Source organism: Thunnus maccoyii, chromosome 1, assembly GCF_910596095.1.
Source record: "Thunnus maccoyii chromosome 1, fThuMac1.1, whole genome shotgun sequence".
Lineage (NCBI taxonomy): Eukaryota > Metazoa > Chordata > Actinopteri > Scombriformes > Scombridae > Thunnus > Thunnus maccoyii.
Window position 1 is genome coordinate 18,325,325 of NC_056533.1, and position 18,195 is coordinate 18,343,519.

Sequence of the window (18,195 nt, forward strand, 5' to 3'; positions counted from 1 at the left end):
TGTTAAAGTGTCGCGCTTGTGCAGCGTTTAAATATTCTCAAAAGCAGGATTTCCAACACATCAGGGATTTAAATATTAAAAAGAAACTGGCACGATGTCCGTCCAAACTCACCGCATGAAAGGCAGCAGACGCGTCTATGACCGGTATCCTGTGCGTATAAATTCGCTTCTCTCCTCCCCGGATCTTCCCTTCGTGTCACAGCGACAGAAACTTATAGGTCCCGATTCAAAAATCTATCTACCTTTGGATCCGTCGTGGAGTTGAAATGTCAATGAGAGTGGGGGGAAAAAAATCTGCGGCTCTTTTACCAGCAACTTTCCCTTCAGCATCAGCCTAAAGTTGGCAGTGATTGGCTGGAGCGACGGGGCGACGTCATACCTTGGACAGGACACAGAGCACAGAATAGGGAAGTGCACACGGTAGCCAACATGTGGAGAACACCGGCCTGTGTTTCTGTCCCAGTGTGTCTGCTGTGTTCAGGGACTGACAGCTAACAGGTCACTATGCAGGGAAAACTTCCATCTGTTTTTGTCTTTATATTTTGTATTTTATTTTACTCCACCTTATTGTCCCAAACTGTCTAAATTTCCACAGACGGACAGCGAACAGTTCTTCACTATTACTGTGTGATGGCTTTCTTATTTTCTTTTTTCTGTCTTACATTTACACATTACATGATCTTAGGGCTGCGCCAGTGGGGATTCAACGTTTCTCTGAAGACCACTTAGTCAAGAATAGATGCTTTGTGCTTTGCTCGAGTTGGAACAGGAGTTAAAAAATCCTCTACTTAGAAAAACAAACTATGCGCTGGGTGTGTTTTTAAAAGTAAAAATAACACATGGAGGTATGTCCTTTTAATTTATCCTGAAATGGAAAACACTTGCACAATCTTAGCAAAAGAAATTCATATCCAATCAAAACAACATCCACCAAAGACGTAACTTGACCTGTTTATTAGCTAAGTATTAAAGTTTTAAGGGGAGAGTTTTTGCAAGATATTTTTAATACAACTTTAGATTTATGAAAACTTTCCCCCCTAACAGCTGCTTCCTTTAAGAGCTATAATATGATCAGGGTATTAAGACACGAGCATGTACATAGTGTTGTTGTTTTGTTTTGGTTTTTCCCTTTTTTAATCTGAGCATGCTCAGTACGCAACAGGTGTGGATAGAAAGGTACAGGCAAGTCCCACTCAAAGGACCTATGAAAATGTCTCCTCGTGATGTATTTGGGCTGTAGGCCTAGACTCATTTCCAAGGCTTTTGTATAACGCAGTCCTCTTTCAAGGATTAAAAAAAGTAATCATAAACAAGAATTATAGTGTAGACAAGTCGCTAAAAACGTTTTTTTTTTTTATTTCTACAGCCCTATAAAATTCTCATCCGTAACTCATAATGGGGCTTTAGCTTCCCTTTCACTAAGGCGGGCTAAAAGCCTCGAATCCTATTTCACAACCTCTGATGTTTGTGTCAATTTGAACAAGAAGGTGAGTAAATGGGCAACCGCGTCGCTGCTTGTCTCTCAGGAAGAGACCGGGGCAGCGCAGGTACGGGCCAGTCAGGACTGGCTGTGTTTGGGTCCATTATTTGGAGGAACAGCCATTAAGAAGCCTTGATACTGTGCAACGCAGCAGGGTGCTCGACATCCGCGCTGGAAACCGCACGGCTTGGTCCCTGCTTATCAGGCTGTCAATAAAACGAGATGGGATACAGCGGTCGGGCCAGGTGCTCCCTTTCCCTTCCCACACAGCCCCGCTCTCCAGAAGCAGATCAGGCGTAAACGCAAATCTGTCCAGCCGGTTTTCCCTCTGCCGTCACCACGCTGCTGCACAACGCCACCCTCTCTCCCTCTCCCTTTCCCTCACACACACACACACACACACACACACACACACACACACTGACAGTTTTTTTCAATGTTTTTTTTTTTTTTTTATGGAAGTATGGGAACTCAAATACTTATGACACTGAATATCTGCTTGTGTGCATCCCAATCCTCACTGCTCATGATATAGTAACCACACACGTTTAAATCAAAGTTAACTATTTGAAATTATTGCCCATTTACATGTCGGTGCAGATATATAGAGGCCAGGACAACATGAAGGATGGAGCATGTTTTAAAACTACATGAGAGCCCCGGCGCGAGGCTTTCAAGGAAAATGCCATTCTCTTGCTCGGTCCGACTGATCAAATTTAAAACAAATTGTGTAATGATCGACCTCCCCTCTCTAGCCATGCAGAACATTATGTCGCCATAGCCTACGCCTCATGAGCTTATTGTTTACTGTCGCTGTAGCAGACAGAGAAAAATGTCCAGGGGACCGAGCACGTTACCAGAAAGCAGAGGGTGCACGCAGAGCTGAAGCTGCGTCCAAGAGGGGCATTTCATCCTTCTAAATTAGGATTAATTGCAATGGAGACCAGGAGGTAAGTTCTATCTGAACTTCAAGTTTAAACTGTGCTGTGGAATAGACCCTATATTTGGTTCAAACTTTGTTATTTATGCTTGAAGTTGTGGACTTTTTTTCTTCTTTTTTTTCTCGTCAAAAATAACACTATAGGTCTATATTAGTCTAAATAATGAGAAAAAGGCCAGCGATTAGTCGATTTGGAAAGTGATCATGGAGTGGGCAAAATTGTGAGGCCTGTTGCTGCTGAGTCTGCCATTCAAACAGCAGGCATGAAGTGTGCAGAGATGTTTAGATTGGCCATCTGATATCTCCAATTTAAGATACAGTGTCCAAAGAGTATATAGCCTAATTACGCCCCCCCCCCCCCCTCAACACGGACACACATACACACACACATACGCACACGCACATGCAGACACACTCTCCGCGTCTCTCTCTCTCTCTCTCTCTCTCTCTCTCTCTCTCTCTCTCTCTCTCTCCTCTCTCTCTCTCTCTCTCCTCTCCCTCTCTCTCTCTCCCCCCTCTCTCTCTCCGCTCTCTCTCTCTCTCGTCTCTCTCTCTCTCTCTTCTCTCTCTCTCTCTCTCTCTCTCTCTCTCTCTCTCTGTCCCCCTGTGTGAAATGTTTTAATAAGCCCTACACGCTCTGTGTGCAGAGTTTGATTTGTTTTCTCTCCATGCTCCCCGGCCCTGGATCGAGACATTAGCCGAATTCCCCCGGGGTGATTGGATGCAATTTGTCCGGAGTAGACAGGCACGTCCTGGATGTTAGGAATTCACTTTGGCTCAACGTGACAAGTCTGACTTCGATCTACAATTGCATCTGAAAGTGCAGCGAGCGGAAAGATCCCATGCCATTAAGTGTTCTTCTCCCCACACTTTCTTTTTTTTTTTTTTTTTGAAAAATAACAAGATCCTCCATTTGCTCACAAATATTCACAACAATTCCATTTGCGACACCTCTAATCTGCTAGTGAGGCCTTTGTGTTGCGCTAAATGCGGGCTGTGACGGCGGTAGTGCAAATGGTCAGTCCGCCGAGTCAGACTGGAGGGAGAAAGTCCAAGCAAAGGGATATTATGCCCCAAATCTATGACCCTTTAAATTAGATTAAAGATTGACAGTGGGCTGAGGTTTTTTTTAAAAACCGTAAGACTGACACATGCCACGCATACTTGCCTGTGATTGATTCTGATGCTACATGTTGGCAACAATAATGCTGCTGTTTTGCGCAGGGCTGAGTAGGCGCATTTATCACTCACTTGCCAGGAGTGGCTGAAGTCAGTGTCCGTGTCGCGCTGTGAGCTGACAGGGGAAAATGGGAGCTAACGAGGTTGTCAGATGTCCTGACAAGACAAATGAGAGCGCGTCACTCCCTGCGCTTTAATAAGGTTTAATGGAAACGTATTGCACCGTTCAAAATAAAGTGTTACACATACCGGGGTCTGGCGGCGACGCAGTTAATTACGCACGGTGAGGTAAATTACGCATCAGCTAAAGGGTGTTGGCCTGGACTCAGCACCATCAGAGAGGACTGTATCTATATGACACCTATGATTTGTACTTAACAGACCATCTCGACCTTGGACTTTCTGTTGCTTTCATCGAGTAATTAGTCTAAAGTTGACTAACAAACAATTACATCAAAACTGACTTTCCTAAATGTGTTCAACAGTTTAAGGGGAGGTCTTTTTCAGAGCACATCTTAGCAAAACTTGGAATGTATTTTTTTCATGTAATAAGCCTGTGATCAGAAATGTGAAAAATCACTGAGAGGACATGAGCTTTCATCCGGCAAAAAAGATTTTTACTCATCACCTGTTATTGGCCAATAAAAACAAATCAAAGATCTTCCATATATTGGAATGTATAGATCTGCCTTGATGCTTATGTAATGAGCCATTTCTCAAGTATATTTTCACCTTAAGGCCAGACAGAGCAAAATATGAAATAATAAGCAGTATTAAATCTTATATACTGTAGGTGTTAGTGTCTTCTAAGCAGTAATAAAAACACTTTAGAAGAGGATGACCTCTGAGTCAAGAAATCTGTGGACTTTACTAATAATTTTGCTCCAGTGTGTGTGTGCAGTACACTCACTAAATTACTGTAGATGAAATGTAATTCCTGTCACCTGTCAGAACATTTGAAAACAGTCTGCAAGGCAGAAGTTTCCTCATTACTCGAGCTGTGATCTGGGTGATTTTTTTTTTTTTTTTTTGTGAATAACGTTGAGCGCTGAGGTTGTGCATTCTTCTGTGTAATTCATGGTGTGCGATATGGCCAACACACGGTATGGTAGTTATGGTCATGATACATAATCCCCAGGGCAGGGCTGATGCTGAGCTCAAACTAAACCGTGCTGCTCTGAAGAGACTCTTTAGCGGTGCTGTACTGTAGGTACTAGATCCTTTCTACCAGTTTTATCTCTATTTGATAATATCTATTCCATAATGTGCTCAATACTGTTTTTTTCCATCTTCTTAAGCCACATGATGATCTGCTATAGCTTTCTATTAGTATCATAATGATAAATTCTGTGATGTATTATCAACTGACTCTGAATGACTGGAATCAACATATTTTTTTTCGTAGATATACAAACAAGCCTGGTCAAATGAGCTGGGAAAACAAGGACCAACATTATAACACAGACTGAGAAATGTGACTCGTAAAATGGGCAAAGCGTTACAGGAACATAGGCAGTAAAGTGTTGTTTCCCCACAACCTCGTTTACACTGAGATATTTTACTCACTATGATGAATATTATGAAGTAAAATCATAATGATCACTCTGTATATCAGACCATCTCCTCCACTACTATATGATGGTCAAGATTCACTTTGCAGAGGTTCAATTCATGACTCAACAAGCATAGTGAGTGACAGGTGACGGGGCATGGCATTTGTAAAGATCTCATTCTAACCCTGCTCCTTTTCTCTCCTGGTGGAGGGGGCGGGATGCGCGCGTAAAAATAGACATAATTTCACTAATGCCATCACCTGGCCTCTGGCACTTCTCTGTGCACGGTCAGAGAGGCCGGAGCACCTGCTGCAGAGGAGCAGCGCCAGAGGATCCGAGGGGGAGAGGTAATTATACTGTCGGCACCGCTATACACTGCCCAAATAGGATAGACAGATAAACAGACAGAGACTTTTGTGCGCGTTTGTGTGTATGTGTGTGTGTGTGTGTGCGCGCGCGCGCGCAGAACTGCAAAAAAATGTACAAACTATTGCGCACAGGCCAAAAGAAGAGACAGAACATAAAACAGCAAATGTGGCAAACTCAGCGCAGATCTGTGTGATATGTATAAATGGATACAGCGGCACAAACGCTGTACGTGAACTCACACAGATAACTGGGCTATGTAAAACAACACACACTAAATCAGGCAATAACGACGACAAACCGTCTGGAAAATGGACGCACATAGTGCAGCAAGAAATCACTTCTTCCTCCCCTCCCTCCTTCTCTGCGTCTGGATGACAAATCCTATCCTGGAGTAAATATTTTGAGGATAATTGAACTGATTGTTATTTGCAAGTTTCTCTGTCTTGAATATAAAAGCGGCGGCTCGCCTGTGCGTACTCACAATGACTTTCAGACCATTGGCGAGATATATTCATAATGTGGCGAATCTTAAACCCCTAATATGCAATTCTGCAGAATATGTCATGATGCATTATTGATTTTGGCATTTTTATGTGTTGTTCCCCTCCTCTGCAAATCGCAAATATTCTTTTAACAGTGGAAATATGAGTTACATAGGGCTCCAGAGGTTCTGAAAGGTCATTAAAAGCTCGTCGTTAAAATGTGACATAAGCTGACCTCTTCAACGCTTTAAAGAAAGCTCACTAAAGCCTGCCACAAAATATCACTGAGACAAAAGGGCGAGAAAATGAAAGTAGTGAAATTTGTGTTTGACAACATGTTTAAGACTTATTCAACCAATGTGTACCTTGAACATGTAGATTATTGAGGACTTCTCTGAGAAAATAAATGTTCGGGTCACCGCTTCACTATTGATCTTATTCATTCCATCCCTTATAGGCCGGTTATTCAGCAGCACCCCGCTGTGGATACACATTTCAGCCTATACAGTGTTAAGCCTGTAGTGGCTACAGATAGACTCTGTATAGACCACGAAACGTTTCTAAATCTAATCACAAACGAACCGTAATTAGACAAGTAATTACCGGCGTAATTAACAGCCTCTTTCTGCTCGCTGTGCTTTGATATGGTCGGGCAGGGAGCTCGGCGCTTTGTGGCACACACAGGCAGCAGCAGCAGCAGCGGATAAAGTCTTTATTATTATTGCTGGAAACCCATCTGGTAATAGTCTTGCCCGAGACCTCCTCCCCCCTAATCAAGGTTTTAATTAAAGACGGTTGAGGGCCATGGAGAACATGAAGGCCAGTAATTAAGACTAACATTGGACCCTAACAGATGCAACCCTCCTCCTGCGTTGGTGAAAAAAGGAAACATACAATCCAAGACGCGCAGTCGTTTATGCATATGTAATATCCCATAAATAATTATTGTTAAACTATGATTGGCAGTTGCTGATCTCCATAATACATAAAAACAAGTAATAAAAACTTCAATCATTTTTTTTCTTCATGTAACTTGCACCAGGTTTAAATAGTGTCAAACATATACTTATGTCAGACTTTAAAAAGGGGAGTAAACTCTGTTTCTGCCATAATAAAGCAGGTACAGTCAGGTTATAGTTGCCATGTAAACAATACGGTATTTAACCCTTCATTTGAGATCTGAAGCACATTTAGTTGAAAGGACTCGATGCGGGCTGGATGTTTGTTTTCATATTTCTTTGACACGTATTGATTTGAGGACGGCTATGAGGGTTTTGTGGCGGGAGAGAGCCCCTGGGCAGAGTGATGCCTGCACACTAGCCCGACATCTAAGTGTCCAAACAGGACGGAAGGATTGACAATATCATCATCATTATACACACGCACACGAGCGCGGTTGGACGCGAGCACAAAAGTTGGTATCACACATTAGCCTAACTGCACTTTAAAGCAGCCTCGTTTAGACATTCAAATTAAACCATTCTTAAACTTTTTTTTTTCTAGGGAAATATTTATCTTGGGTGATGATTCTCTGTCTAAGCTGTCAGGGAGATTTAGAAATCGAATAAGATTGCAAAAGAGAAAACTCCTCTCCTTGGTCAGATATTATGCTGATAAAATGATTGAGCGCACGTGATTGATTAAAAGGTAAAAGATTTCAGTTTAAGTACGAGAACACAATAAGCCAATAATCTAAGTATAGCTTCATCCAAGCAGATGAACCAGCCCTGCAAAATAAGGTTTCATGCAAGATTTTGCGTAAAAGTGCACCTGAAATATAACTGCTGAAACCTTTAGCTGCTGGATAATACAGACCACATTATATAAAAAAAATGCAATAAAACTGCGTCATGTGATCACATTCGCTTTGATCTGTCCCCACTCATCCCCCTTATGTCTCTCTCTCTCTCTCCTATACTTCCTCCATAAGTTGCATTGTGAAAGTTCAGAGTCGCCCCTCTTCAGATGGGTAAGCAGATGGGAAGACGTTTAGCCAAAATCCCCCGCAAAGTTCCCCCTGACTGCCCAGCCACCACTGGAAAGGGCCTACGAGGAGGGTGCACTTTGGCTTCTCGACCTCGCCACATCTCCTTTAATAAATGGCAGACCTGATCCAAGACTCAGACCTGGGAGAGGCTGTCTTGTAAACGACAGAGGAAAGAGGGAAATACCGAGTGGTGTTTTGTTTTGTTTTATGATACATAACCCTCACTTTATGTAGGACTGCTATATATTCTTGTTTTTATGTTTACGATTACACTTAACATACATATAGTTACCTTTGCACACGCAGTGGGGAGGCCATGCGTTCAATTACAGGTAATTGTGGATGGGAATAGACTGTCTCGTTAATCCAGCAAACCTTCCTCAATAAAAAAAGAATATAGATCTGTAGTTCTTACTGCAAGAGGCTCCCTGTCCTTACAGAAACATCTTCAGATGATCACAAACAGTAGAAAACTTGGCCTGTGTGCTGCAGCACTTCTCAGCCCCGCCGCCAAACCACACTGTGCTACATCATCGCCACTTGTGGAGCTTTTCTGCCCCCTAGCGCCGAACCACAGAGCCACATAAACTCTCCTGTCAACCCTGTTATTGTTGTAGAGTTTGATATTGAAATATGCTGCTAGGCTCATTTGCACACTGCTGAATACTAGTGACCTGGCACAGTGTGTATTCAGGTGAACTTTCAGGTGACTACTTTCACTGTTTGAGTCCACTAGTTATGTTTTGAATTCTGGCATTAATTAGAATTAACTGAAAAAAAATATTTTTTTCCAAAAAATAATAATGTGTTTCTCAGTTGTAAGTTGTTTATATATGTTTGGCATGAAATGAATGGGGAACAGTTTTTGAACATATAGTCTTAAAATCTTAATCATATATAATCTAGATTCATATAGTTTATTGAAATAAACTACACACCCCGGTAGTCCTGCTTTTTCTAATGACTGGTCACTAAAGACAGTTTCCAGGCTGTTTTAAAAACATAAAATAAGAAAGCTATTAAAAACATGGTTGTCACACCGTAAACTATGTCCAACATGGTGGAAACATAAATGTAACTTTATAAGTACCATCATAATTGAGTTGATTATAGGACATAAAAAGTGTTTTCTGTCTCATACCTTAGGAATTAAAATATTTTCATGCTTTTTAAAATGTTGATTGGGTTCATGCCAACATTAACATCTTAATAACTGCTGCCATATATTGATGTTTTTATAGTTATTGTCACACATTGTTCATTGATGCAGTTAATGTACTGTGTGTGTGTAGTTCCCTGTGGTGTCAGTATGACCTCTCACTGAGTTTATGTTGGCACACAGTGTCGATCTATCTACTTATCAAGGTTCTAATACTGCTGTTAGTGCCACAGTGTTTGGCCTTAAATGAAGTAGTTATAACATCTTACAAATAGATTTCTTAAAATGTTGGATGTGTTTAACATTTTTTACTTACTTACTGTTTGTGAGCCGTTTATGATTATTATGAGTATAATAGAAAAAATAGGTAGACCTGATGTAACTCTTAACATTAAAACTTTCAGTGTCAGGTTATTATGCACTGATTATATACATGAATTATAATTCTCAACATCCATAAAATAATTAAGTAATTTTGGAAAGTATTAATATATTATGAGTATTAACAATGCATGACTATTAGTGTTTAAAAATTAATTTGAATACAAATAAAGGTTGCCATCTTGAATTTTTGGGCCAAGTCCTGATCCAAAGAAAAACTTACAAAATGTGGGGAAAACACACACACACACAAAAAAAAAAACATTTTACAGCATAATTATGCTTTTTACAGTCTTGTATAAACGCATTACACAGACTGTTGTGTTACAGCCATGTAGTGGAGGATATAACTCTACTTACTTCCTCTACATAGATTTCCTCATCTTATAGTACTATTTTAAATCTTCAAAATCAATATTCATATGGGGTTGACCTAAGATACAAAGACAACTATTTCTGTGAAAGTGTAACAGATTTTTCATTTTATTTCTAGCAGTTTGCTTCCTAGCCCACTTTTTCCTTTACCACTATATCAGCGGTTACAGGAGAGCAGTCCTACAAAGCTTTCTGCTCCAGGTACACAAGAAGGAAACAGGCAATTACCCATAATATCCCAGTAATGTTAAAAGAATGAGACTTAATTTTCCATCTGATTGCATTGAGAGAAATGTCAAACGTATTAGATTGAGACTGTTGTTTTAATCATTAAGGGAGCACAGCGAAGGTTGATGAAGATGAAGTATTAAGGTTTTGCTGCTCATGCATAATTTAGCCTATTGATCAGGTGAGACTGTGAGGCCAAATAATTGGCTTCCTGGATGTGTTTTTGAATTGTGTTTTTTCTAAGGCATTGCAATTTACAATATCCTGTTGGCCATAATATCGGAGTATAAATTGGATCAAATGATGAAATTATAAAACAGATTATTGATATTTTGGCTTGAAAAATACTGTAGCTCTTAAATAAACGAATGGTTGTGGCACCTACAACACACTCAGAGAAATTCCCCTTAGTCTGCCGCAGTATTTTGTCTTGTAATGGAAATGTGTTTCCCTTAGAGGATCTCTGTCTTTCCCTTTCTCTCTCTCTCTCTCTGTCTGTGCATGAAGTGAGGCTGGCATTTACTTGACAATTTCTGCCTTTAAGTGCAGGCTTTAAGTGCAGTGTTTTTATCTACACCTAAGATAGCTACGGACCAGGACAATTTAACAGGCAATTTAACTGACCGTGTGTTAGTGAAGCTGTCTGAGTCCCACTCTCTGCCAGAGCAGCATGGCATGATGGATGTAGGCAGTCTGGGCTAGGTAAAAAGACACACACACGCACACACAAACACACCCACAATCCTATTGAATACACAGATACACAGAGATACACAGACACACTGCCCTGCCATATTTTCCCAATACAAACGCATATGGGCCCATCCACAGCCAACCCCCTTCCATTAAGTCAACATCTTGTGCTGGCGGTTGGAACAGTGCGGGGCTGGAGTCAGGTCGTCCAAATCCGTCAGTAAGAGGAGGCAGAGGCGTTTGTCATCCTCCTCTCTGGGCACCATCCTCCTGGAAGAGAGAAAGGGGGGACAGAGGGTGGTGGAGCTACGTAGCATCTGGCTCTGGTAGCTCCAGCTGCAGGGAGAGAGGGGGACAGGAGCTGTGCTGCAGCCCAGGGGAGACACTCTTTCTGCAGCCAAAACCACTCCACCACCCTATCAGCTGGAAGGAGGAGAGATAGAATTTGCGGGTGTTGTCGATAACCTACAATGAGGAAGGAGATGATGTAGTGCAGAGAAAATAGAGATATTTATTTCCTTGATTTCCTCTGGTGTGGTGTTTCAATTATCATTTCGATATCTCACTGCGCTTATATTGCTCTGAGAAGAATTAGGGTCATTAGACTATAGAGACAAACCCCTTTACATCACATAGTATTAAGGTCTTTGTCGCAGTACTCAGCTACAGAAGTACGCGTCCTCTGCAACAGAATAACCCTGCAGCAACAGCACAAAGGCTGAGAATGGCGTTTGTGGCACATGCGCACACTCGTGCACAGTTTTACTCGAACATGCCACAGCGCAGAGAAGGTGTAAGGGAAGTATTGTAATGCCAACTGACTACAATGTTGGACCAGAGGAAAATGTCACCCAAATGATGACCCATAAATCACAGGCCACAGTCACGCAGCCAAGGCCTAGAGACAGTCTTTAGCATCTAGCGTCAGTACACAAATGATGTTTAGCCAGTGGCAGACATTTAGCACCAGACTCCATCGCCTCCAAGGGCGCTTTGTCACAGATCTATGGATGATTCAGAGCCTAGGGACAGCATTTAGTATTAGCACTTAATGTCCCAGTGTGTTCCAGGGGTTTGTTCTCAGGCAATATGGTTCTGCTGATTGAAAGAAGAGATCAAATTAGATGTTTTGAGGGAAGGGATGAGAAGTCGTCAGAGGGGCAACACATGCGTTGTTCTCTTATTGTGAAGTATGACCTTTATGGGGGGAAGATCTAGGGGGCTGAGGAGCCCCTTTCCTCAATCTGAGATGTCCTCTGGGATTAATTAACCCCATTCTTCCATTAAGCCTCTGGGATTTGCATCTTAGATTGGGAGTCCTGCAGGAGCCTCCATGCTCTTCTTCTCTGGTCTCTATCAGGTGCGGGCACTTCCTGTTAGATCAGAAAGACACCCTATACTCCATAACCTTTTTCAGATTATTAGATCTGTGACATTGTTGCCAGAGATGACTTTCTATGACTTATTTCCCATCAAGGATGACTCATTTTAAAATGTTTTAAGCCAGATTTATCATATGAGGTAGTGAGGAAGAGAAAATGAGCACCGGCATGAAGAAAGAAATAAAATTTAGTACTTCTGAACATCTCTTAACGTCCTCCATACATGCCACATTGGCCTTTGTGAAGACACTGTTATGGTTAGCCGGAGAAGCAAATGAAATTAGCCGCACAGATCACAAGCATCTGTTTGATGTCACTAATGATGTGTCAAGGGGGCTGCCATGTGCCATTGTTCTGATTGGCTATAGCTGCATGTCTGTATAATGTGCTAAATGTCATATTCCCAAAAGAGAGAACACAAATTTACCATTCTTTCCCAAAACTGGACCATCAATGTCAATCACGTGTGCGGCCACAGAAAGCCAGAGAGTGCCAGCTCACACACAACAAGCGCTGGTCCCCACAGTCTCATGATGACGGTCCCCAGACAGTCTACCATAACAGCTCCAGCTAATCTTCTTTTCATGGTCTTCATTACGACCTGTCGGGACATAAATTGACAGTAAATTGCCATGTTTATTAACACAGCACTAAAACAGCATCCTTAACTGCTCTGCCCCCTCGCGCAAATGTTAACGTTTAACAGTGACCAAGAGGATCAATTAAGATGCGGCATAAAATGATGCTGCGCCCAAACAAATCTTCTCTTACACACAAACACACACAGACACACACACACACATCCACATACAGGGCCTCACATTCACAATTCCACCTTAATATGCCTCCTCAAACATTATGTCCTCTGTTGATGACCCCCTTTGAAGACCTATTCAGACAGACACTTGCTCGCCACATATTTGCAGCTCGAGTAACGATGGGAAGGGCCATGCTTCACGGAGCACTGCATCAACAGAGTCTTGAGTCTGAGACTTGCTGCGGCCTTTGCCATATAACACAGTAATTACTAGATCAAATCTGTTCAAATTGAGGCAACGCTGTTCTGTGATCCCTCCTATACTAATCAGCACGCTGAGGTATGGCTGTGTGACTATAAATTGCTGACTTAATTAAAACCAGGACCTCTCTGTCATCTAATTACAGGGAGAAAAGGTTATTGCTTCAATGCAATTTTCCAAATATGATTCCTTCACAGTTATTAAAGGCTCAGGCGTCGTTTATTGTTTCAGATTTTTCAATATGGAAATGGCCCCGGTGACAGACGTAATGACTCGGGGAAAACGCTTCATCTCGATAGTGGCCTGGCACGGCCATTTGTCTAAGATAAGTGGAGCGGACAGGAACGGGGAAATGTCATGGGAGGCATCCCATGATTGCCTCCACTTTACAGTTGTCATTAAACAGAGCAAAGGTTTCTTTTCTCCCATGTGGCAGCAATGAGAAGTTTATTAATCTATCCAGAATAGTAGGGGCGGTGAGTTATTATAACTATGAAAATTCACAAGGGAGAGGGAAATTGTGGAGCGGAATCGTGTGACGCGAGTCTATATATTCCCTGTTATTGTTCGTTCAAATCAATATTCTGCTTCAACTCCTTGACCGACCCTAAAATCTGAATGAAAACGGTTCTAGAGAAAGGGACACAAAACTCATATTGATTAAGAAAAGTGCAGGGAAATCCCGAGAACGCATTGCAACCTAAAACAATTCGTAAAAAAAAAAACAGTGGAAAGAAAAATAGTGACTAATCAACTTTGTGGGAATTACAGTTCCTGAACAAAATAAAAAGGAGTAAATTAAAGTATGCCATTATAGTTGCAAATTTCAGTAAATGTGCTAAATCCTCTCTCATACAAACAGATGATGTAGGTAGATCTTAACTGGAATCCAACAACTTGAGGGAAATGTTAACTAGTACTTGTATTTAAGTGTCTAAGATACATTTTTAGACATTTTTTAAAAATATTTTTTATCTATTGCATGTAATTCCTATTCTATGAGAAAACAAAGGGGGCTGCTTTATCACAATCCTCATTACTGGCATAAAGTTCAAACATTCTCTGTGTCTAAGATTGTCTGTGAACCTCCTCATTTAACATTTAAATCATGTCACAAGTTGATTTTTTTTTCTGCTCTCTGGCTCGAAGCTGCAGTTGGGAGCTTGAAGGCAAACAGGAAGATGAACTCGATTATCCCTCTCTACCTTGAGCTGCAGCTCAGTTGGTCAGATGCCTGAGCATCAAATTCAATTTTGACAGAAAAAGGCAGACAACTGTCCTACTAATATCCATGAGATTCTGGCTTTATCTTATTCTTGTTCACCGTAAACAAGGAAACATTAGTTTAAAAGCTGTAAGAAGACTTATTATCCACAAATATTGAATGAACTGTGGTAGGAATGACATATATATACAGTATGACAATTAAAGCATATTTCTTCTCAGGTAAATACTTTGTCTATCACCAACAAACAAACAAATCTTTTGGTCAGATTAACTTCCATAAATCTTAGTTATTTATAAGCACTTAAATATTCACATGTTCAGATCAATACTTTATGCTTAAACAACTATGAAGCTTATGTTGCACAAAAAAAAAAAAAAATCAGTAATTGATAAATACAATCTGGGACCGTGAGCATGGGGCAGGAAGAGGCCACAGCAGATATATCCTGGACACTAATGCTGTGTGTCTCCCACCATAGGGTTTTCTTAATTACATTAACCAAATGCCTTCTGCAGTGTGTGTGTAATCTCATGGTTAACTGAACACCCCTGCAGCCGCCTGTAGCCGCCTGCAGCCCCCTCCCCTTTCTATTCCATAGTGAAATATTCATGCTGAAAGCCACTCTTCCCATCTACTTTCTCCCTCCAACATGATAATGCCTGGAATTGTTCAGCCATGCTACTATTGTCTGAGATCAATCCTAACTTAATAACGTTCAACATACAGGCTATACCTCAGACACAGCAAATATCATCTGGTCTTGAGCCAACAAAATTGAGTAAATTTTAATCCTAGTGAGACAATCACCACAACTGAAGCCTAAATATATATATATAAATATAATTATATTGCTAACAGAATTTTTAATTTCTTTTTGCAGTTCAAAGGTGTGAAAGGTGTCTTATCAATAAGCATTTTCTTTGAATTTAGCCTTGACTTTATAAAGTTTGTGTCAGATGTATCTCACTGGAAAAAACACTTTTGTATTTGTTCATGTCTACACAACACACTGATTTGAATTGACCAGGCAGGACTAATTTAAATACATTAACTATTCATTAATTGAATAAAGAGGCTAGTTAGCCCCAGGGCCCTTTTATAATCATAAACTGGGGTGTACTATTTATGCAAAACAGCAAAGTGCCATGTGCTGGCTTATTATGCTAATGATGAATGGCAAAATACATGTTTCTCCTGCCCACGAAGGAGGATTAGGCATGGCAGTGTCAGCAAGTTGTTTCCAGGGTACAGACTCTGCTCTTCCACATTATAGCATGTTGAGATGCGTATGAGTAATGTGATTCTTCTAGTCTTCTTCATGTAGATATGATTGCAGCCCCTCCCCATGCAAACTCTCGTCTTTTTCAAAGCATCATGTCATCAAGCGTGGACTTAACAAAACAGGACCACTTTCACACTCTCACACTGACTTTTATCTTTCAAGTTTTGTAAGTTATATTATGTTGATGAAAACTTTACATCCATTGTGGGAAAAAATCACAGACTAGAGTTAGTGACTTGTGCTTTCCTGTATGTTTAATACCAACAAGGGATGCAGCAATACAACTTTCTCTCTCCTGATACTGTTTCCCATAAACCAACTCAAGATATCTACCGATTCTGAGTACTGATCCAATACAACACTCTCTCTCTCTCTCACAAATTTAAAATGTCTATACCACACTGTGTGGAACTCACTGGGATCATTTTATGTAAGGTAACATGAGACCAGGGATTGCTGCAGGTTGTTTGTCAATCAACAGAAAATTAATCAGCAACTATTTTGATAATCAAATAATAGTTTTAGGCAGTTTGTTAATCAGATATGCCAAACATTTGCAGGTGGCAGCTTCTCAAACATGAGGATGTGAAGCTTTTGTGTTATACAGGACTGAATTTCTTTGGATTTTGTACTGTTTATCAGACAAAACAAGACATCTGAAGACCAACGTCACTATTAAAAATTATAATGAGCATTTTCTAACATTTTATATACAAAACAGTTGATTAGTTGAGAAAAATCATTGCAGATTAATCAATAATGGTAGCAAACCTTAGTTGCAGCTGTAATAAGATCAATATTGGATTAGTGCATCCCCATTGCTTACATGGGTAATTGTTCCTTTAAGTTCTGTGGTAACCACCACAATTTGAAAAAGGAGCATACTTTTCTTTTCTTTTTTTGCTGTTTGACTTTGAGTCATTTTATTGATATTTTTTTAGTTACTTTATGGTGTATGTTAACAATTTGATGTCTCCTAGTCACCAGCATTCCTTCATCTTTGCTCTTTTAACATTAGGGACCACAAATCTTAATAAGTCTTGGACATTATCGTGTCATCCTTGACATTTAAGAGGACATGACGTGTGATTTCATGTCCTCCCTCTCATAATGTCAGCTAAACTAAACCAAAAATACTACAGGGTGACTACCGCCTGTGGACAAACTAACCAGGCTGCAAGACTCAAAAACTCAGCCAGCAATCTAAAACATGTGGTAGAGATTTAGATACAAGATTTAGCAGCTATTATAATGTTTCAAAGACAATCAATCTTACAACTCTCAGACTGTAGACTGATGAATCACCAAACATGGTGCAATGTGCTGCTGAGTGTTACTCTGTCTGGATTACATTTAACTGGTAAATGTATGCCATAGTAGTATGTTATTAACACTATGTACACAGAATTCACTTTTTTTTCTTTAAAAAAAAAAAAACACACACACACACTCATAATTGTTCTTGTCTGTGGAAACTTCTGGATTATGACTTTACCGCTGGTAACTGAGGCAGTGTTCCCGAAGAGCAACGTTTATGTGTTTTTTTGTGATCTTGGTGTTGTCAAGGATGAATTTCATTTTGTATTTCATTGCCCTTTGTACGGTGACTTGAAGAATTATTTGTTTGAAAAGATCCAATTGAAAAATCCTGATTTGTTTTGGTTGTCTGAAGCTGATATGTCGAGTTGGCTTCTAATATGGAGATTTTTGTTTTGGCAAGATTTACAGGACATGCCTGGCAGCTAAGACAGAGATGACTGTACCCATCAGAACAGGACATTTCTGCCATGTAAAATGAATGCTCTGAAATCTTCTCTTTTTGAATCTGTGGAACATCATGACTTGTCATGTTGCCATCCTAGTTATTATTGTTTAGTGTCTTGTAAGCCCATATGGGCTGGGCACCAGAAAGGTGCAGGCAGAACACTTAAATAAGCATCCATCAATTAGATAATACTTTCTCAAAAACACACACACACGACAACCTGTGCACAGACCTGCCCGGGAAACGCCATGAGGATTTTCAAACAGGTTTTCAACACTTTCTTTGATAGGTTACAAGCTACAGCAGAGACAAGAATGTAAAATGTTGCATATTTGTGGGTGACAGTGTATATTTAAGGAAATTGGTGCTTGAACCCTATTTATATCCCATACATGAACATAGCCTACCTGAACACTCGAGACATTTACACACAGCCACGCTTTCATGGCGTGTTCATGTCGGTGCGAGTGGAAACACGATGATACCGATGCAGCTCTCCCAGTTGCAGAGCCGTAACAACTGCATAGTGTCGGTAAATATTTTAACGTAGATTTTACTTTTGAATGTTCTCAGACTGACCCAAGCCGACACACCAAGAGCCGAGTTTGCGCGTCAGCTTGCAACGTGGCGCCTGAACTCTTCTCGCGTTACCGACATCCCGTAGACCAATAGCTGGGAGCCTGTCAGCGCGTG

General features: G+C 40.7%; 1 protein-coding gene across 9 annotated transcripts in view; it reads right to left on the minus strand.

Moving 5' to 3' along the window:
* The window catches only part of pax6b (paired box 6b), a 40,153-nt gene extending 21,993 nt beyond the window's left edge, over positions 1-18,160 (minus strand). For 2 of the 9 annotated variants that reach the window (XM_042407050.1, XM_042407058.1), the window contains exons 1-3: positions 17,910-18,160; positions 12,636-12,809; positions 10,758-12,199 (exon numbers count right to left, since the gene is read on the minus strand). The gene's annotated coding sequence lies outside the window, so the exon portion shown is untranslated. Of the gene's footprint in view, positions 1-112; positions 383-8,282; positions 8,514-10,757; positions 12,200-12,635; positions 12,810-17,909 lie in introns of those variants that run through there. The other 7 variants (XM_042407001.1, XM_042406991.1, XM_042406984.1 and 4 more) reach the window with 7 other exon arrangements.
* Between the last annotated feature and the right edge of the window lie 35 nt (positions 18,161-18,195).